This window comes from Quercus robur, chromosome 7 (genome assembly GCF_932294415.1).
Source record: "Quercus robur chromosome 7, dhQueRobu3.1, whole genome shotgun sequence".
Lineage (NCBI taxonomy): Eukaryota > Viridiplantae > Streptophyta > Magnoliopsida > Fagales > Fagaceae > Quercus > Quercus robur.
This window is the reverse complement of record NC_065540.1, coordinates 8,624,096-8,646,340: the sequence shown is the minus strand read 5'-3', so window position 1 is coordinate 8,646,340 and position 22,245 is coordinate 8,624,096. Positions and strand designations below refer to the sequence as shown.

The following is a 22,245-nucleotide window of genomic DNA, read 5'->3' as shown; positions in this document are numbered from 1 at the left end:
TGTTTGGATTTCTGGGAAGCAGTTAGGAAGGAACCAATCTTCATTGGTTGATGCTACGGTCTAGTAGCGGAATCCGGGAAGCTAGAAAAGAAAAAGGTTCGGCGCAACCTCGTTGGAGCAAGAAGCTTGGAGGGCTTAGGTGCACTGGGTAGATTAGGCTTGGAGGGTCTATTGCTGTCCTTGTATCCCAACTATATTTTCTAGTGGATTGTTTACCGCTTGGAGGGGGGCGGAGAGGTTTTTCGCCGAGGACTTCGGTTTCCTCTTCGATAACACATCGCGTGTTGTTTTTGTGTTTGCATCTTCCTTCCTCTCTATCTTTGCCTTTTTATTATCTGCTGTGGATTTTATTTTGTTATGGCTTAGATAGTTTTTAACCAATTTCATATTATAGCATGTGTTAAGTTTCCGCACACTAGTTGTTTGACATTTTGCTTGAATTGGTTAAGTTGTAATTTGGGGGTCTAAACGTTCAAAGGTGTTTTGTACACGTTTTTGAACTTTCAATATGTTTGTTTAAATAGTAAGGTTTTAGGATTTGAAAATTTTACAATTATAAACCTTAGCAACGTGAGGAGGGGTGGGGACGGGGAGGGGAGGGGCGGGGCGGGGACGGGTGGGTATAAAAAGTCTAAACCCATCCCCGCCCCGTCTCGTGGTGCGGGGCTAAAATCTTGCCCCATCCCCGCCCCACCACCTTTGCGGGGCGGGGAAAACCCGTGTGGGGCGAAGTAGGGAGGGGTGGGTTAAGCGAGGTGGGGAAAAATTGCCATCCCTATCAAATGCCTTTGAAATTTGTGTCCTTTTGATATTAAAAAAATAGAAAAATCTATTTGAAATTTAAATTGTAGTGTCAGGGCACACTGCCACACCTAACAAAAGGTAAAGTCGCTTAAAGCATTCTCATCAAGAATGCTAAATATTTTAGCATTTATCATTTCAAAATCTTACTTTATCAATTTTAACATACCACTTTACAATCCACCAAACATCAAACATTCTATGTTTTTTTTACAACTTCATTTAAATAATATTATTTTTATTTTACCACTGTGTCTCTCTCTTTCCACCATTTTCTTCTCAGTCCAAGCAACCCCAGTCATAGCCATACCCACGGCTAGCCACCACCACCATAAAAAAAAAAAAAAAAAAACCACTAGCCAGGCAGCCACCACAATCCCCAACCACCAAAACCACAAACCCAAACCCACAACCTCATCACCACCCAAACCCACATCCTCATACCACCATCAGCCAGAAATCACCTCCAATTTTGATCTCTCGTCGCTTTGGTTTTGACTTTGAACCTCTTCTTTGAGATTTTCAATTTCTTCTTTGCAACTTGAAGCGTCACGAAGCCCTAACTTGGAGAAAATCTCAGTGAGCTTAGATTGTTCTGGAACAATCTCGCTCTTGATTGAATAGAGCAAACCCAAAACACCGCGTTTAACCTTGTCGTCTCTAGGATCCATGTAAGGCTTATTGTTGGAGCACTATTTTTTGATCAAAACCACGAGCTCTTTGATGTCGTCGTTCAAATTGAACCACAAAACCCATCACCCACCCACCTTGATCTCAACCCTAACCAAAACCCACCACCACCCACTCACTTCGTTCTTAACCCCAACCAAAACCCACCACCTCGATCTCAACCCCATCAAAACTGTTGCTGAGCACCACTGATACCCACCAAATCAGACCCATGAAACTCACCAAATCATGACCACAATCGCCGACCACAAACCCTTGAAGCTTAATGGGGAGCAGATGAGTGAGGGAGAACCAAAGAACAAGAACGAGAGAAAGAACCAGTGAACGAGAGGGAGAGTGAGAAAGTAAGCCGTGTCTGAGGAGAGAGAGAATTAGAAATCAATAAAATATTATACAATCTTGCTACAATGCACTCTCAAAAATGAGAGTGCACTGTAGCAAGATTGCAAATTTTAAAGCATATACAAGTTTTGATGGAGGGGTTTTTTGGGTTTTTGATGCTAAAAAATAGCATTTATAGCATTTAGCATTCTTGATGAGAATGCTCTTATTTGACAAAAACAAAAAGCAAAGAAAGTTAAAAGAAACATTAGTTAGTAAGAAGAAAAATAAAAGTGGAACAAGTTTGGACGAAAGATGAAGAAGAAGAAAAACCAAAGACAAAGAGGAGATGGAGAATGATTGTTGAAGTGGCGTTGCTGCCAGAAAAGTGGAAGTGATTGCAAGGTCTGGTTTTTTTTTTTTTTTTTTGGTATTTTTCCCGAAATGACTAGTACGTCTCAATATTTGGAGCGGAATGAAACAGCTGTGTTTCTGTTTCGGTCTAAGCACTGGTATGGAAAATTCCGGCTGTACCGGTTGGTACGATATGGAATTGACTTCCTTGGTTTCAACACATAAGAAAATCATGTTCAATGTTTATTTTTTTTGTAAATTTTTGGGGCATGTGTTTGTATTTTTGTAAATTTGAGTGATAGATTTATAAGGTTGATGTAAGAAAAGAAAATAAATTTTTTTTTTAAAAATTTTCTTAGTTCTTCATGTTCATCTTTTTAAAAAAAATTTGAAACCATTAATATTAATGCTTTCAAATTTCAAAAAATTAAAATTTCAATTTTAAAAAATAAAAAACTTTTGATTACCAAAAATTAATTTTTGGTAATTAATAATTTTTTTGTTGATGGTTTTTGGCTATAGTGGCATTTTAAATGCTGCTATATCCTTTTTTTTTTTAAAAAAAAATGAAAGTTCAATTATGTGTATAAACACCCTTGAACGTTTAGACCCCTAAATTACAACTTACCAAGACAAGCTTTATATCAAACAATTAATGTGCGGAACATGAACAAAAGCTTAATACAGAATTGGTAAACAATCTAAGCCAATTAAAATCACATCCACAGCAGAAAATAAAAGGCAAAGATAAAGGGAAGGAAGATGCAAACACAAAGACAACACGCGATGTGTTATCGAAGAGGAAACCGAAGCCTTCGGCGTAAAACCTCTCCGCCGCCCTTCAAGCGGTAAACAATCCACTAGAAAATATAGTTGGGATACATGGACAGCAATAGACCCTCCAAGCCTAATCTACCCAGTGCACCTAAGCCCTCCAAGCTTCTTGCTCCAACGAGGTTGCGCCGAACCTTTTTCTTTTCTAGCTTCCCGGATTCCACTACTAGACCGTAGCATCAACCAATGAAGATTGGTTCCTTCCTAACTGCTTCCCAGAAATCCAAACAGCTCTCTCACAGTGATGATTATGGTGAGAACAAGGTTTGGTAAAATGCCTCTCAAGGATTTGACAATGGAGAGGAAGAGAGTTGAAGAATTTGAAGAGACTCTAATGTATAGATTGTTGGTGAATCAATCTTGTTTTTCTTTAGGGTTTCTCTCTCAGAATTCTCTCTGGAAACTCTCTTACATTTGTGGGTAAAAGGGGTATTTATACTGGAGTGTGAGAGGAATGTGAAATGTCAGGTTTTACAAAACAGGGGTGGCTCGCGGCTTGACCTCGCGGCTTGACTAAGTCGTGAGATACAGTCGCGAGATAACCGCATGGCCAGTTGTCCTGTTTTGTCCTGTAGTGCTCCAGCTAGCATGACTGTTCACCTTCCGGCATGCTTGGCACGTGTGGTGTGTTTGGCGGCTTGCAGCCGCGAGTCACCCGCAAGGCCAAGCCGCGAGTCTCTGTTTTCTTGCACACTCTTGAGCAAACTTCACTCTATCTCACTCACTACCCTTACATCAAACCCACCTAAATACAGGGTTACTAAATGCTGAAATACAAGCAAATTTGGCACGGAATAAAGCCAATTAGATGGTTGAATAAATTCAACCTTACAATCTCCCCCTTTGGCTATTCCGTGACAAAACCCTAAAACAGACTCTAGACTTAACATGTGAGTTGGGAACAGTTGAACAAAACTCACTCACACCTAACTCTAGAAGCTGTGAAGCACTTGAAACATATGAACATAGTACTCCTGAAACACAACAATACACCATGATCATTGTATGCAGAAAAACATGAAATGCATATGAAGCAAGCTAAAGGTGATCAAGCAAAGATGGAGTTAAGAAACAAACCATGGCTTGATCAACCAAGTGAACACCACAAGGTAGTGATCACAGTGCTCATTCACACTTGGAATGAACACAAGGACATACAAGTTAACAAGCACAAGGCAAGATACTTGTATGCTCAACACTCAACCAATGCATAATACACAAGCTATATGCATCTAGGAACAATCCTACAAGGGCACTAGAGTGACAGTACATAAATCAAAATGCAAGACATTTAGATTAAAGTACTGATTTCAACATAGCATAAAGGCTGCATTAAGCAAAGTACAAACCATAAAGCCTACATAAATATGCATAAAACATTAACCCTAAAAGCTTACAAAAGCACATGGGTACAAAACACAGAATGACAGTTTACAAAACACAATATATCAACTTAAACTGAAGAAGAATGCAAAGACACTCCCCCTTAGGTAATATCCTCCCCCTCTGATCAGGCCTATCACTCCCCCTTTTTGTCATGGAATAGGCTATGCATCCTTTTCCAGCTTTCTTTGAATTTGATCCAATTGAGTTTGAAGTGAGGTAAACTTCATATCCTATCGAGTGCTGTGATGGTGTAGAGTAGATGTGAGTCCGGACATCTTTGTATTCAACTTGTGTACAGAGTATACAATGTGATCAAGTTTTTCATCAAGGGAGAGAGTGCTGAAATGAGAGCCACTGTGAGATGCAGAAGTTTCTGGATTGGCTCTCTTCCGACTATGTCCAATGCTTGCATTGAATGTACGCATGTCGATTGGACTCGGTTTTGAGAGAGGAGATTCATCTGTCGTTGGATAAATTCCCTTGAGCTTCAAGATCCTTGAAATGAGACAGTAGAAAGGAATGCATGTCCGAGACTCAATTCGTAGAACCATTTTGCGCAGAACATGAAAGATATGAGCACAGATGTCTATTTCCACATCAGAGATTAGATCATGAAGAAACAAAGCACGTCCGAGGTTCATATACCCAGTGCTTGATAAAAGGGTACAAATTGTGAAACATCACAATTGTAAGCACTCTCAGTTTTGGAGGAAGAGAGGAAACACTGATGGATTTTCCATTGGGTGAGAACTCCAAGTCTTGTCCAAGACTTTCTTTGAGAAGCTCCTCATCAGGACAAAGATCATCATAGACCGGTGAGTGTCGGAATATTGGTCTGTTGATGGGAAGGATTTCTTCCAGATATGCAGGAGAGACTGAAAAGCTCTTTTTCCTAACCCAGCACTTAAGTTCATCTTCTTCCACAATTGCGTTGGCATAAAATTCCTTTACCAAATCTTCATACGCGTTATCCAGATCAGAGAGAAGGTAATTCCAATCCTTGTGAGCAAACCATTTCGGAATGTCAGTGTCATGAAATGACGATTGATCCACAGTTCTTTCTAGTAATGGAGTAGCATTTTGAAAATAATTCTCATGAGACTGATAGGCTGCATAGGATCTGAACTTGTTGGGATCGAATCTCTTTGATGAAGAACGAGTCACTTTTGTTTGAGGTGGGTAATCATCAACATCAATGACGGGTTCCTTCCCTTTGGAACTGCCTCCTTTCACAGCTGCTTTCTTGAATGGTGACATGTCTAGTCTGAAACATGAATATAGGAAATGACAGAACACAATCCAACAGACTTTATTAGCAGTGGGTTAATGGAAATTTAGGGATTATGAAGAAACCCTAATATCTAGATGAAAATGACCAGAGAATAGCAATGAGGGACAAAACTGGCCCAAATGAAGCTACACAGTAGAGAGGTTCAGAATAAAACCACACAATCAGCTGAGAAGAAAAAAAAAAAAAAAAACACACATTCAACACAGGATCATTTTGAATCAACACATCAACAGTGGATCAAGCAAGATGAGAAACCATCAAATAGCAAACCCTAGCTAAACACATGATGACTAACAAAACCAACAATTTAATATAGCTCAAAACAGAAACAAAAACTTCCATAAGCAAAGCATGGACAAAGAGTAATATCCGAGCTAAAAACCCATCTCAAAATCACAAACAAATGCGAATAATCCAGAGGGAAAAATACAAAAACAAGTAGAATAGAGGTCAAGATAGAAAACCCATACCTGTTACTTGAGGATTTTGATCTGAAAAGAGGCAAAAATGGAGATCGAAAATGGAGGCACGGTGTGAATGGGTAAAAGCAGATGAGAGAGACAATGAACAGTCACAAAAAGATCGAGGGAAAACAAAAATTTTAAAAACTGCCCCTATTTTTGCCAAAACACGCGTTTTTTGCGACTGAAGTGAGTCGCCACAAAGCCGCCAGTCCAAGCCGCCAAAACACTCTAAGACACAAGTTTGGAAAAAAAATTTCTAAGTGTTTTTCGTGACTGGAAGGTCTACCCGCGAGTGAGTCGCGAGCTGAGCCGTGAAAATCTCTGAGTAACCCTCGCGACTGGACCTTCCACTCGCGAACAAGTTGCCAAAAATGACCCGCGAAGAAGCGACTGAGGCTCGCGACTTGACATACCCGCGACTGAGTCGCCAAAACAGGGCAAAACTGGATTTTTGAAATAAAAGAAGAAAAAGATTGAACAAACATAAGAAGGAGCAACAGTATTCAAAAATAGATAAACAAACAATAATCATGCTGCACAAAGAGCGAACAAAGTAGTGTGTGCCCCAACACAGACAAGCTTATCATATTATAGATATGTGAAGCACACATCACACAAGAGAGTCAAGGAATTGTACCAACACCAATGGTCTTACGGAGTGATTCAAACCGTGGACCATCGAGAGGCTTGGTGAAGATGTCTGCCTTTTGATTGTCGGTGTGTATGAACTCAAGACACACAACTCTTTGCTCTACCAGATCCCGAATGAAATGGTAACGTATCTCTATGTGTTTAGATTTTGAATGCTGGACAGGATTCTTGGAAAGATTGATGGCACTGGTGTTGTCACAGAAGACACACATCGTTTCTTGAGGAATTCCATAGTCATGAAGTAATTTCTTCATCCAAAGAAGCTGAGTGCAGCAACTTCCAGCAGCGATGTATTCTGCTTCAGCAGTAGATAGAGACACGGAATTTTGTTTCTTGCTCATCCAAGAGACAAGATTGTTACCAAGGTAGAAACAGCCGCCTGAAGTACTTTTCCGATCGTCTACACTGCCAGCCCAGTCAGCATCTGAATACCCATCAAGACAAGCATTTGAGTCTTTTGAATACCACAGACCATAGTTTGAAGTACCATTCACATATCGAATGATTCGCTTAGCAGCAGTCAGGTGAGATTACTTTGGATTAGCTTGGTATCTGGCACAAACGCCAACACTGAAAGCAATGTCCGGTCTACTGGCTGTAAGATAGAGCAAACTCCCAATGATGCTCCTATATAAGGTAGGACTTACTTCTACTCCAGAAGAATCAACATTCAGTTTAGTGGATGAGCTCATGGGAGTGGAGGCATGTTTTTTGGAGTCTAGTCCAAACTTCTTGACAATGTTTCGAGCATACTTCTCTTATGATACAAATATACCCTCCTTCTGTTGTTTGACTTGAAGACCCAAGAAAAATGTGAGTTCCCCCACCATACTCATCTCAAATTCCTTCTTCATCTCCTCAGAAAATTCAATAGCACGATCTTCAATGGTTGCCCCAAACACTATGTCATCAACATAAACTTGTGCCACAAGGAGATAATCTTCATCATTTTTGACAAACAGAGTTCGGTCGGCATACCCTCTTTTGAATCCTCTATCTAGAAGGTAATGTGTAAGCCGATCGTACCAGGCTCTAGGCGCTTGTTTTAAGCCATAAAGGGCTTTCTTCAATCTCAATACATGATCTGGAAAGTGAGGATCCTCAAATCCTTTTGGTTGCTCAACAAACACTTCTTCATTTAGATATCCATTCAGAAATGCGCACTTTGCATCCATTTGATAGAGTTTGAAATTCAAAGTGCATGCAATGGACATGAGGATTCGAATGGATTCGAGTCTTGCCACAGGAGCGAAGGATTCATCAAAATCTACTCCTTCTACTTGAGTGTATCCTTGAGCTACTAACCGAGATTTGTTTCGAATTATCTCTCCATCTTCATCAGTTTTGTTTTTAAAAATCCATTTTGTGCCTATAACATGAACGCTTTCAGGCCTTGGAGCAAGTTCCCACACATCATTCCTCACAAACTGATTCAGCTCTTCATGCATTGACTCAACCCAATTCTCATCTTGAAGAGCCTCTTCAACCCTTTTTGGTTCAAACTGCACAAGATAACAGTGATATGTTACATGATTGGCTAACAGGATGTTTCCTTTTCTGAGGCGAAGACCTTCATCAAGAGACCCTATGATGTTGCTTTCCGGATGGTTCTTGATTACTCTTGAAGATGGCTTCTTTGATGTGGAGACTTCATCACTTCGAGAAATAGGAGGATGAACTTCCGGAGGAGTAAGAGGACTTGATGTTCTAGACATCGATCTTGTTTCCATTCTTGGGTTGATGGGAGTCGATTCTACTTCTGGTGTAGGTGCTTCACCTTCTATATCCAGAGCTTCTACCTCAACATCGGGCTCTTTGGTGCTCGGTCCTTCTGCATCATCAATCATCTCCACCTTAGATAAGGCATCATCAATCTTGACATTTATGGACTCCATCACAGTGTTAGTTCTCTTGTTAAAAACTCTATACGCTCGACTCGTAGTAGAGTACCCAAGAAAAATACCCTCATCACTTCTCGCATCAAACTTCCCAAGATTCTCCCGATCATTTAGGATATAGCATTTACTTCCAAACACCCGGAAATACTTCACTCTAGGCTTCTTTCCATTCCAAATCTCATAGGCGGTCTTCTTTGTACCTACTCGGAAAAATATTCTATTGCCAATGTGACACGAGGTATTGACAGCTTCTCCCCAAAATTTTTGAGGTATTTGCTTGTTAAGCAACATGACTCTTGCCATCTCCTGAATCACTCGATTTTTTCTCTCTACCACTCCATTTTGTTGTGGAGTTTTGGGGGCTGAAAATTCTCTTTTGATTCCATTCTTTTCACAGAAGGACTCGAATCTTGCATTCTCAAATTCCCTCCCATGATCACTTCTAACTTTGGAAATAGGGACCCCTTTTTTGTTTTGTAGTTTCTTGCACAGAATCTCCAACCTCTCACATGCTTCTGATTTTTCTCTAAGGAATTCAACCCAAGTGTATCTTGAGTAATCATCCAAAATGACCATAATGTATCTTTTCCCTCCTAGGCTTTCAGTTCTGGTAGGCCCCATTAGATCAACATGAAGTAACTCCAAACACCGAGAAGTGGCAATCACATTCACCTTGTGATGACTTGCCTTTGTTTGCTTCCCCATTTGGCATGCACCACAAACGGTCTTCTTCACCTTTCCAAACTTAGGAAGTCCCTCAACTGCTTCAAGTTTGGACACTTTTGCTACTTGTTTGAAGTTGGCATGCCCAAATCTGTGATGCCACAGCTCCAACATATCCACACGAGCACTTCTACACGATATGGGTGCCGTGGGAACTATTCCATAACAGTTATCTGTAGTCCGGTTTCCCTCCAAAACCTGAATCCCATCTTCATTGACGATCAAGCATCCCTTCTTAGAGAATTGTATCAGGAAATCATCATCACAAATTTGAGTGATGCTCAGTAGATTTGCCTTCAGCCCTTTTATGTACAACACATCTTTCAATAGCGGTAAACCAGGTATCTCAATGGTTCCTTTGCCTAGGACTTGAGCATGACTTCCATCACCAAAGGTCACATAGTCACCAACCTTTTCTTTGAGTGTCTTGCACAGTGACTTATCCCCTGCCATATGGCGAGAACACCCACTGTCAAGATACCACAAGCATGCATTAAACACCTTCAATGAGGTATGCACAAATAAGCTCACATGTGACAAACATTCTTGATCTTCAAACACAAATTCATTATCAGTTTTCATGCTTCTTTCAGATTGACTTTTCATTTTCAGACTCTCAATCATCTCACACAACATTCGATTCTTCCTTTTATATTTCTTAATCAATGATTTAGATTCAGATATGCTACTGTGTAAGACATGATTCTGATTTTCAAAATATTCCAGCATGTGAACAAATACTCTAGCATGTTTCTTAGTTTTTAACAACTCTACAAGATCATTAGTAAAACACCCTTCAGACATATGCATAGAGTCATTTTCACAAATACTTAAGCTACAATTCAGCATGGTATTTTCCATAACAGCTACCACAACACAGGGGTCTAGGATCACACTTAGATAATAAAACCACAACAAGTGTACCTGCTCTGATACCAATTGAAAGTTCAATTATGTGTATAAACACCCTTGAACGTTTAGACCCCCAAATTACAACTTACCAAGACAAGCTTTATATCAAACAATTAATGTGCGGAACATGAACAAAAGCTTAATACAGAATTGGTAAACAATCTAAGCCAATTAAAATCACATCCACAGCAGAAAATAAAAGGCAAAGATAAAGGGAAGGAAGATGCAAACACAAAGACAACACGTGATGTGTTATCGAAGAGGAAACCGAAGCCCTCGGCGTAAAACCTCTCCGCCGCCCTCCAAGCGGTAAACAATCCACTAGAAAATATAGTTGGGATACATGGACAGCAATAGACCCTCCAAGCCTAATCTACCCAGTGCACCTAAGCCCTCCAAGCTTCTTGCTCCAACGAGGTTGCGCCGAACCTTTTTCTTTTCTAGCTTCCCGGATTCCGCTATTAGACCGTAGCATCAACCAATGAAGATTGGTTCCTTCCTAACTGCTTCCCAGAAATCTAAACAGCTCTCTCACAGTGCTGATTATGGTGAGAACAAGGTTTGGTTAAATGCCTCTCAAGGATTTGACAATGGAGAGGAAGAGAGTTGAGGAATTTGAAGAGACTCTAATGTATAGATTGTTGGTGAATCAATCTTGTTTTTCTTTAGGGTTTCTCTCTCAGAATTCTCTCTGGAAACTCTCTTACATTTGTGGGTAAAAGGGGTATTTATACTGGAGTGTGAGAGGAATGTGAAACGTCAGGTTTTACAAAACAGGGGTGGCTCACGGCTTGACTAAGTCACAAGATCCAGTCGCGAGATAACCGCATGGCCAGTTGTCCTGTTTTGTCCTGTAGTGCTCCAGCTAGCATGACTATTCACCTTCCGGCATGCTTGGCACGTGTGGTGCGTTTGGCGGCTTGCAGCCGTAAGTCACCCGCGAGGCCAAGCCGCGAGTCTCTGTTTTCTTGCACACTCTTGAGCAAACTTCACTTTATCTCACTCACTACCCTTACATCAAACCCACCTAAATACAAGGTTACTAAATACTGAAATACAAGTAAATTTGGCACGGAATAAAGCCAATTAGATGGTTGAATAAATTCAACCTTACAAAAAAAAATATAAAGATCTATAGTGGCATTTTAAAACGCTGCTATAGCATTTTTAAAAAAATTAAAAAAATTGGTTGCGGGTATGTTTTGATTGGATTAATTTTTTGAGTGTGATCTTGATCCTTAACCTCTGTTGTCATGAATAATCTTAAGTGTCTTATTGTTGATGCTTGTGAAAATTTAAATAAAAAAGATATCGATGATGAGATTGATTCACTACTACAACTTTAACAAATTGCAAAAAAAGTTGTGTCTCTCTAAATTTATTCATAAATTAAATTCTATAATTTTGGGGCTTTTCAAATTAACCCTATACTTTCATAAGTGCAAATTAAATCCTAAAATTTTAAATCCATCTTAATTCAAGTACTCTATTATTTCTCTTTTATATCACTCACGGCATGACTTAGAGTTTGAATTTAAATAGATTTAAGAGTTTAAGATTTAATTTGTAACGTATAAAGTTACTGGGTTTAATATGTGACTTCTGACATTAAAAATAATTTAAAGTATAATTTCTGGTATATAATTAGAAAAAAAAAAAAAAAATTCATCTATCCTTACTTGTTAAATTATCATTAACGACCTTTAGGTCCAATGAATTTTTTTGGTGGTATTTCCAACGTATAATCTAACCTAAGGGAAAGATTGAAGAATTATAAAATAGGGGTTGGAAGCTTCTGTGTGTGTGTGTGTTGATTTATGCTTTGTTTTTCTCTTGTGATTCACAGACAGGAGATTCGAGATTGCGCATATATCTTTATTAGTATTGAATTTGGAGTATTCATAGTCACCACCAAAGACCTTCTCATCAAGCTACGCATTTAGGACATTGTAAGTCCCAAGAAAGATAGCAATTATATATGTCCTTGCATTATTTATTAATTTGGAGTATTCATGTTGATTATTGGGTCATGTTAACGAGTGCCCTTAGGGCACTAGTCAAGAATCTAGTTAAAAAAGTTTTGACATTACTTTTATGAGAAATGAAAAAAACTGTCAAAACATTAATTATTTTTTTTCTTTTCCCATAAAAACTTTCTTTAATTGGATTCTTAACCAGTGTCTTAAGGGCACTTATTAACATTTTCCTTGATTATTTATTGATTTATGCTATATGCCCTTGCATGATTTATATCTATTTTCTATAATTATTTATAGCTATGAATCATTAGGATTAATTTTCTCGTGGTCGTCTTGCGCAATATATATATATATATATATGTTTTTTTTTAGAAAGTGCAATATATTTATTAAGAAAAAAATTATTGATTTATCTCTCCAATGTAAAGAATTATATGCTACAAACTTCTTCAACCATTAAAATTGCTTTCACTTTTTTTTTTTGGAGAGAGTCTCAATCTATAGCGTTCACTCCTGATGATAACTCTTTATCATCAGATCAAGACACCAATTAGTTTTTGGTGTAGGTGGGAATTAAACCTCAGATCTCTTATACTACTATCAGAGACTTTACCAGTTGAGCTAACTAGAATCCACTCACCTTTTCTTACTATTGAATCATATAACTTTTACGATTGGGATTATATAGTTTTCAAATGGACACAGTCAAACTTCGGCCCCCATGCATTTTTTTTTTTTTTTTGAAACCAAAGCAGCTAAATATCGTCAATGCTTCCAACTATATGATTGAATTAATCTCATATAATTATTTTTTGTTGTCAGGGATAAATTTGGTATAATTAAACACAGATTTATACATCAGAATTTTAAAAAAAAATAATGGGAACAAAACCCAGCCTTAAGCAAGTGATGGTCTCTTAAAAAACATCCAAAAACCCTAATGTAGTGAGCATGCTACTCTTCCATCACCACTCCCATTCAACTTTCAAGTCTCTCTTCCTTCACTCTCTTCCCCACGATAGCATTAACCTTGACTTCTCTCCCTTGCTTGTACACCACTTCACTTTCCCTTCAAAATATGATATTCGGTTCACTTTGGTTCTATTCGGTCTTATTCAGTCCACTTTGGTTCTATTTGGTCAACTTTGGTCCTATTCTATCCACTTCTGTCCTACTCGGTCCATTTGGCCCTATGCGGTCCACTTTGGTCTTATATGGTCTAGTTTGGTCGTATTCGGTCCATTCTATCCAGCTTGGTCTAATTCGGTCCTATTCAGTCCATTCAATCCACTTCAGTCCAATCTGGTCCTATTCAGTCCTATTTGGTCTATTCTGTCCACTTTGGTTCTATTCAGTCCCCTTTGGTCCTATTCGGTCCATTCTGTCTATTTTGGTTTTATTCGGTCCACTTTGGTTCTTTTTATCTACTTTGGTTTAATTTAGTCCACTTCGATCCTATGCATCATGAAGATTAGTGACTAGTAAGTATATATATAGATCCTACACATAGGGCTCAAAACTTTCGCTTGATCGATGGTTGAGCTTGTCAAAGTGGATCCTTTAAAGAGAGTTATGTAAGAAAGAAACTAATAAATGTGGTAGTTTGTTAGTTGTTACATCCAAACAGCAAGATGAAAGAAAAAGACAGCAATATGAGGAGAGAGTTGTTGCTAGCACGTTCCCCAACTACTTTCGCTTGATCGATGGTTGAGCTTGTCAAAGTGGATCCTTTAAAGAGAGTTATGTAAGAAAGAAACTAATAAATGTGATAGTTTGTTAGTTGTTACATCCAAACAGCAAGATGAAAGAAAAAGACAGCAATATGAGGAGAGAGTTGTTGCTAGCACGTTCCCCAACTACCAAACAAATGCAAATAAAAAAAGAAAAATCACTTCCGCCAGCTTATATCCGCAATCAATATAAATTTGTTTCGATGAAATTATAATAAAGACTTCTCATTATTCATAAAAATAAAATAAAATAAAGACTTCTCATTTACTAGCAGAATTTGGTACGGAATTGGGCCCAAAAAACTTATGATTCACTTTTATAAAAAATATAAATAAAAAAATAATGCTTCACGGTTCAATATAAGATCCTATTATGAATTATTATTATTTATTAGTTTCACTTATATAAAAAATCAATTAATATCTTAGCTCAATCATAAATAATACATATCATAAAGTAAATACTATAAGATCAAATTCTATCATATCAATAATAATAATAAAAAAATACTATAAATTACGTCAAAAAAAAAAAGTGATCATTGTTTGTCTGCATGAAAAAGAAAATTATCAATTACAAATGTGAATTATATTCATGGATGATGTTTTCTACTAGAATGTACACACAAAAAATCACTAAAAGTGAAAAGAAATCTAATATCTTATATAAATGTTAAAGGCATTTTCTTTTAATATATATATATATTAAAAGTTTCATCTATAAAAAATCTAATTTGAAATGGCTTGTGAAGGATCTTATAAATTATAATACAATGATATTACTTGGTTTCTTTATAAGAAAGATCAAGGTTTGCTCCTCCACTTGTTGTAGTTATTAAATTATTAAAACGAAAGTGATAAATGGATTAATAGGAGACTATTACTTTTTTTTTTTTTTTTTGAAAAAAAAAAAAAGACAAATAAGACTTATTGAAATATATTTCTAGATCTGTCTATCTTAAAATGAATAGTTTGTCCAAGTTTCTAAGAGAATCATTAACTAAAATAATTTTCAAAGTTTTCTTGATCACATTTTTACTGTGATTGATCTTATCCCAAATTATATATATATATATTTATTTATTTATTTGTCATTGTCTTGAGGATGCCAATCAAAACCACCATTCCATCCAAAGTGATAAAGTCTACAATCTATATAATCTTATAATAACTATCATCTATCATTCTGAAGAAAATACAAAAATCAAAAGCTAGCATAAATAATATATTTGTAACCTATCTCCCTAAGTATTACAAAAAACAAAGAGCATATACATAAATTTTGTATTATATCAAGGTTCGTATCAATGAGGATAGACCTTCTCAATTAAAGTTGCCCAAAATATCAAAACCAAAACCAAATGAAAGAGGAAAAGAAAACTTTTCCCCAGCTGATTTAAATTTTCATCCAACCATCCATTCCTCTCAATTTCTCCTAATACCTAACATGTACCTTTCAGCCACAGACTATTTCCCATCCTCTTCAATCTTCCACCACGCATAGCCAAACCAGTTTATCTTCACAACCATAATCTTAAAAAACCAAAAATCCACGATGGGAACCAATTCTGTAGAAGGAGAAGCCAATCATATAGTGAGTATTTGGGAGATCAACAAGGATCACCTAGATTCGATGCACGAGAAGATCAGCCAAACCCCAAAGTTACTAAGCAAAGCCGCAGGTAAAAGAGCATGTTGCATTTTCAGAGTTCCCAAGAGCCTAATGGACATCAACGGCAAGTCATATCAACCCCAAATCGTTTCCATCGGCCCCTATCATCGTGGCGAGTCTCACCTACAAATGATCGAGGAGCACAAGTGGAGGTACCTAGGTTCTTTGCTCTCTAGGAACAAAACTATAGGTTTAACCTTGGAGGACTACTTGAAAAGCATACAACCACTTGAAAAAGAAGCTAGAGAGTGTTATTCAGAGACCATACACCTTAGCTCTGATGAGTTCCTTGAAATGATGGTTGTTGATGGTTGTTTTTTGTTAGAGTTGTTTCGAAAGGTTAACAATCTGAAACTTTTTGAGCCTGATGATCCTATCGTCACCATGGCTTGGATAATAGCTTTTTTCTATAGGGACTTTCTTCGACTTGAAAATCAGATTCCATTTTTTGTTTTGGAACGTTTATTTGAGGTTACAAAAATGCCTAACGAGGAGTCTGGTCCATCTTTGTCCTTGCTTGCTTTGCGATTCTTTAACAACATAATTCAAAGACGTGAAGATATCATAGAGAGTCACAAAGATCTCAAGGGCTTGCATTTGCTTGACTTGGTACGCTCAAGTTTTATCCCACCCCATCAAGAATTGCCAAAGAGGGGCAACATACCAACACATATCATCCACTGTGTCTCGAAGCTACGTCGTTCGGGGATTTGTCTCAATCCAGGCAAAGAAGACAGCTTCTTGGTTGTGAAATTCCATCATGGTGTGATCGAGATGCCTACTATAACCATCGACGATTTCATGACATCTTTCTTGGTAAACTGCGTGGCATTCGAGCAATGTCACAATAGTTCCTCTAAGCACCTTACTACTTACGCTACATTTTTGGATAGCCTTGTCAACACAGCTAAGGACGTGGAGTACCTTAGTGATTGCAACATAATCGAGAATTTCTTTGGGACCGAGGCCGAGGTTGCTCGGTTCATCAACAATTTGGGTAAGGATGTGGCGTTTGATATTGATTTGTGTTATTTGTCGAAGTTGTTCAATGATGTTCACGACCATTATCAGAATAGTTGGCATGTACAGTGGGCAGGCTTCAAGTATAGGTATTTTGACACCCCTTGGTCGTTTATTTCTGCATTGGCTGCCTTTGTGCTCTTGCTCCTTACAGTTACACAGACTTTTTACACAGTGTTAGCTTATGTGAATCCTCCTAAGAAATAATAATGAGCCTCCTTTTCTCTCCACACATTGATTAAACCATGTTTAATTATAGTCGATCATGATCATACATTTAAGAGGATCATGGATTTGTAATTGTGTGAAATTTTTTGTAATTTGTTGTGTCACTTTTGAGTTTTTGTAATAGACCCATCTTGCCTCAAGGGTTAACTCTGTGCTTGCGAGGCCAACATGAAGTGAGAATGTGAGACAGATCGTAGACAAAATGCTAATTTGTGTGTATATGTCATTTACTCATTCCTTAAGGATGTTATTGTTATTTCAAAAAATATAGAACGGTCGCTATTAAAAAAAAGAAGTAACAAACAGTCAACGGTCCAGCATTGGCCCGTTTGAGGCTAGATCTGCATTGCGCCAAATCGCACTATGATCAATTCTATGATATCCCAATCCCACGCATGCATTAGAGAAAGTAGGTCTAATAGTTAAAAGATGTTATTTCTTATACTAGCATCGTGAATCTTAAATTATAGATTAAATAAATGTTATACACATTTGCAAAAGGTTGTATGACTGGCTAAGTTGTGTGACCTGAAAGTCTCAAATAAGAAAACAATCTCTAAAATCGGAATTTATGCGAAAAATAAAATGGGAAAGCGCCTTGTTTGAAGAAAAATAATGGCTGCTTATCAACCGAACAATGACGATTAACAGTTGAACCGAGCGATACTTGACGATGGGCTACTTAAAATCTAGTGAAGGGCAACAGAAAAGTAGCTTTAATACCATGTCAATAAATGAAAGATGTAGAGAGAGGAGAAATGGAGAGTTTAAGCAAAGAGATTTATATGATTCAGTCTCACGGCATATGTCTAAAATAAAAAGCCCTTAATGACTATATCTTTGCGATTTTGTAATTGTACTCCATTCGTTTTGTTGGCCAGTTTAGAAAATTAAACTTTTTAAGGGAGCATCACATAATATAATGTCTTTCAAATAAGAAGATACAAAGTTTCCAAAATTACCATACTTAATTTAAACTATAATATAAGAGAGGTATTGTGTTTTTTAATAAATTAAAAGGTAATAATAAAAGAGAGGTATTGTTTTTTTTTAATAAATTAAAAGGTAATAATAAAAGAGAAATATTGTATTTTTTTAATAAATTAAAAGGTAATAATAAAAGAGAGGTATTTTATTTTTTAATGAATTAAAAGGTAAGTTAGTAAATTTATAAATATTATAAATATTGACTTTTTAAAGAGAACTATAAGACCAAGTTTGGCAATAAACTTGATTGTAGCCTAAAACTATAATATCACTCAATATCTTTTTATTGGATGTGAATTTTGACAAATTCACTATTAAATTACATTTTTTTTATTATATTCTCTATACTTACAAAATTTCTAGAAAATAACAAAAATCAATAACTATATCATTAATCAAATATTTAATTTTCAAGTTTTTATAGTATAAAATTATGCATAAAAAAAATACAATAAATGACTAAGAATTTAGGACAAAGGAATATATTATTGCGGGGTAAAAATTAAGTACACAATACTTTCGATGAAGTACATTAGATTTTTTTAATTAAATTTAAACACTTAGTTGCATTGACCAATAAAATAAGAATAATGATCACATTTAGCATAATGGTTATTCCACAAGTATAAGTGCTTGTAGGATGTGGAGTCAAGAGTGGCTCAAGTTTTCAGGAAGGAGCTTAACACACATATACATTTAGATTTGGTTAGAGTAGAGTTTCTATCATATATATATAAAAGAATAATGTTATCATTTTCAAGGATAATTAAATTAAAAAAAAAAAAAACTAAGTGTTTGAATTCAAATAGAAATAATGTACTGCACCTAAGTTTGACCTATTATTTTGAACCCAAAGTAGGATATGTATGGGTTGTTGATTCTAGAAAATCCCTTAATTGGACTGAAAAATTCAAGAACAATCAAAATTCCTGGATTTTCGTCAACTAAAATTATCAATGTATCTAATTGTGATATACTAACACTATTGTTCAACATTTTTCTTAATAAATAAATGTTTTGGGTGTTCTTCTTTTCCGTCGGTATTCATTTTAGCATCCCTTGTTCTCACTAGATGACACCCACCATTTGCGATAGGTTGCTTCTGAAATATATGCAGATCTTAAAATGATGATCAAATCGCATATATAGCATTAACTTTTTCACCAAATCCAGCAAATTAGGCTATCTAACATTCAAAATCAAACCTTTTCTTTACCAAACAAAAAATAACATTCTAACTTTTCCAACCAACCAACAAACATTGTTATTTCCCAGCAATCCTGCGCTGGACACACACTGCCGTATAAGACGCGCGCAGGTATGGGTGATGGTTTCCTTGAATTCGGTGGAGATTTTCCCGGTCATTTCCATTGAATATTCAATGTTGGATCCATACCTATATCATTCATTCAGGCTAGCTGACCGGCAGTTGTGACTACTTGTGTACAAAAAGGAAATAGAAAGCGTGCATGCATGTGATTATGCAGTTGAAAGGTCATCTATTGTGTTCATAAAAAAATAAAAGAAGGATATGATTGGGGTGCTGCAGCGGTACTGAGATGGATAGAGTTGGGCCTTCTAGCCTTTTTACAAGAGTGTTGTGCATTAGTATTGGTGGAGGCAAATAGGTAAAATGTTAAATTTAGCAACTAAATATAATAAAACTAGAACAAATGGCTAATGCATCAGTGGAGCAAAAGCCATATTTTTTTTTGCTGTTGAGCTACAGTGCATAGCCAAAGCACAACCATCTTTGGTTGTGCACTGTAGATAATGATGGGATTAACGAACTCCTTTGCCCAGACGACCTCACCAAATACCTCCATCTACCCAGCCACGGCATGGACGAGGAAGAGCAAACCATTAATGAGAAGTTTCAATGCCTCGGACCGTTACCAATTAGCTGTCAAACCATTGATAGCTCTTCAAAACCCACATTAACAAGTCTTGAGGCATTACGGAAGGGGCACTATAGCCACAATTAAGGCTCCAACGGATAGAAACTACAAAACTATATATACACCTAAAGTACACAAGCAGAGGTAATTCTGATACTCAAAACTCTCTTATTTCCCCAAAAAGCTTTTGTACATTGACTTTGGCATCAGAGGCGTTGTGGCAGGCACCACATTGGTGACCACCTAAGGAAAGCCTTTACACTACATTTGTAGGTATAGTGACGAGGATTCAACTCCATCTGGACGACAACTGATGATTTCCACCTTATCAGTTTGGCGTCGTATGTGGGAACAACATTTTCGCACTTAGGTTCAAAAGTCAATTCCCAAATTCAGATGGAGTTCAACCAAGATTCTGCAGCATTGGCCCTGCAAATCCAGAGATTTACAGCTAGTGTGGAAGAACTCACCAGACAAACTAGGAGATGAGGTTGCAGCTTTAACAAGAGGAGAACCGGTCTAGGTCCAATCAGGAGGACGATGGAGACAGTCACAGAAGGAGTGACTGTCGAAGACCAGCCACTCTAGATGGACCAAGTTCAGATCTTCTCCAGGAAATGAGAAAGGAGATGGATGAGATAAGGAATGCCATTAAAGGGAAAACGGATCGAAGCCTAGATAGAATGGTCAGGACGACGGATTCACCTTTCACGCATGGTTTTGAAACCAGAACTGTTCAAAGAACCGGACAAAGGAGAGGTTCAAGGTTTTTGATCCGACCAAAGTCAAACCGAGGTTGAATCACGATGATGTCATGATTAAATTAATAATTATTTAAAATATAAATAAATAATTAAATTAGTAAAACATTGAGAATATATATTATTTTAATGTATATAGATTTAATTATTTAATAAATATTCCTATGAATTATCAAAAATTCCATATTTTTTTAATTCACAATTATAAGTTATACATGATCCAATAGGACTCAGCCCATTTTATAATTAATAAAAAAATTAATCAATGATAACCATGAAGAGTGAAGAGGAAGGGATGTTTTTAAATTGAGAGGTACTACGTTAACAATATTTTCACAACAAATTATAGGTGGTTAGTTATTATTGGTTCAAATTTGAACATAAGACTAAGATTACTTTTTTGCTCCAATAATAATTACTAGTAACAACTTGTCACTTAAAATTTGTTGTAAAAGTATTATGAAAATACTGTGAACATCTCATTTCTTTTTAAAATTTCTTAAACTTTTCAAATTGCCTTAAGTACAATCCGTTTTTCCTTTTTCTGTTTCTTTTTTTTTTCTTCCCTTATTCTCCACCGTTTGATTGATTGATTTATCTCCTCCACCGTTTATAATTCTACATCTTTATCTCTTTCTTTTTTCTTTTCTTTTTTACTAGTATCTTAAATTTTTCTCATCCACCCATTTAAAAATTTTACCTTCCCAGTGTCTCTTTTACTTTCCCAATGCCTAGTTGCCTACATGTTTCTTTAGTTCTCCCTCTTTCTCTTTCTTGATGAACCCTCTTCTCTCTTTCTTCTTCACAAAATCTCCTTACAAAACTCTTCATCTGCCTCCTTCTTAGTCTCACTCACGGAAACAATCATGGGTTTTTTTTTTTTGGTCAAAAACTCTTGCAAAGCATTGTATTGTCACCATGTAGTGGCTGCTCCTTTCTTCTTCTTCTTCTTCTTTTTGTCAAAAAAAAATTCGCAGAAGCACTCATTGCCAAAAAGAAATTTTCGCCTGAAACTATCCAGAACATTGATGCGAGTTTAACGTTTGACAGAATATTATGGTTGAAGCTTCAACAATGGTGATTTGGTGCTGTGAGTCTGTAATGTTTTTATTTTTTTAAAAATAAAAATAGCTCTAACTGGAACAGTAAAAACCGTTCACGGTTCTCAAACTAGGTGGTTTAACCACGGTTTGAACGGTTCCCTGCTTTTCTTACTTAGAACGGTTTCAAGGGATAAAAGAACCGTAATAATGAGAGGTTCACGGTTTTCCTGGTCAGACTGTATGGTCTGGTTTGGGTTTCAAAACCATGCTTTCACGGCGGTAGTCCTGGAATGCCTAGTGCCATCAAAATTTCGCCTACCTCAGCTTGAACCATTTGACAGGCTGAAGGACCCCCTAGACCACCTCAACACTTTCAAGAGGACCCTAGGCCTTTAACAACCTCCTGATGAAATAGCATGCCGTTTATTCCCCACCACTCTCAAAGGAGCAAGGGAGTGGTTCATAAAGTTACTAGCATCGTCCATTGATAGCTTCAAGCAGTTGGGCAGTTCCTTCTTACGCCACTTCGTTGGCGGACAACGCCCGAGGAGGCCAACAGACCACTTACTTACCATTAGGCAAGGAGAAAAGGAGACCCTGAG

The 22,245-nt window shown here is 37.0% G+C and overlaps 1 pseudogene; it reads left to right on the top strand.

The window, feature by feature from the left end:
* The window catches only part of LOC126692065 (UPF0481 protein At3g47200-like), an 81,692-nt pseudogene extending 64,529 nt beyond the window's left edge, over positions 1-17,163 (top strand).
* Positions 17,164-22,245: the final 5,082 nt, after the last annotated feature.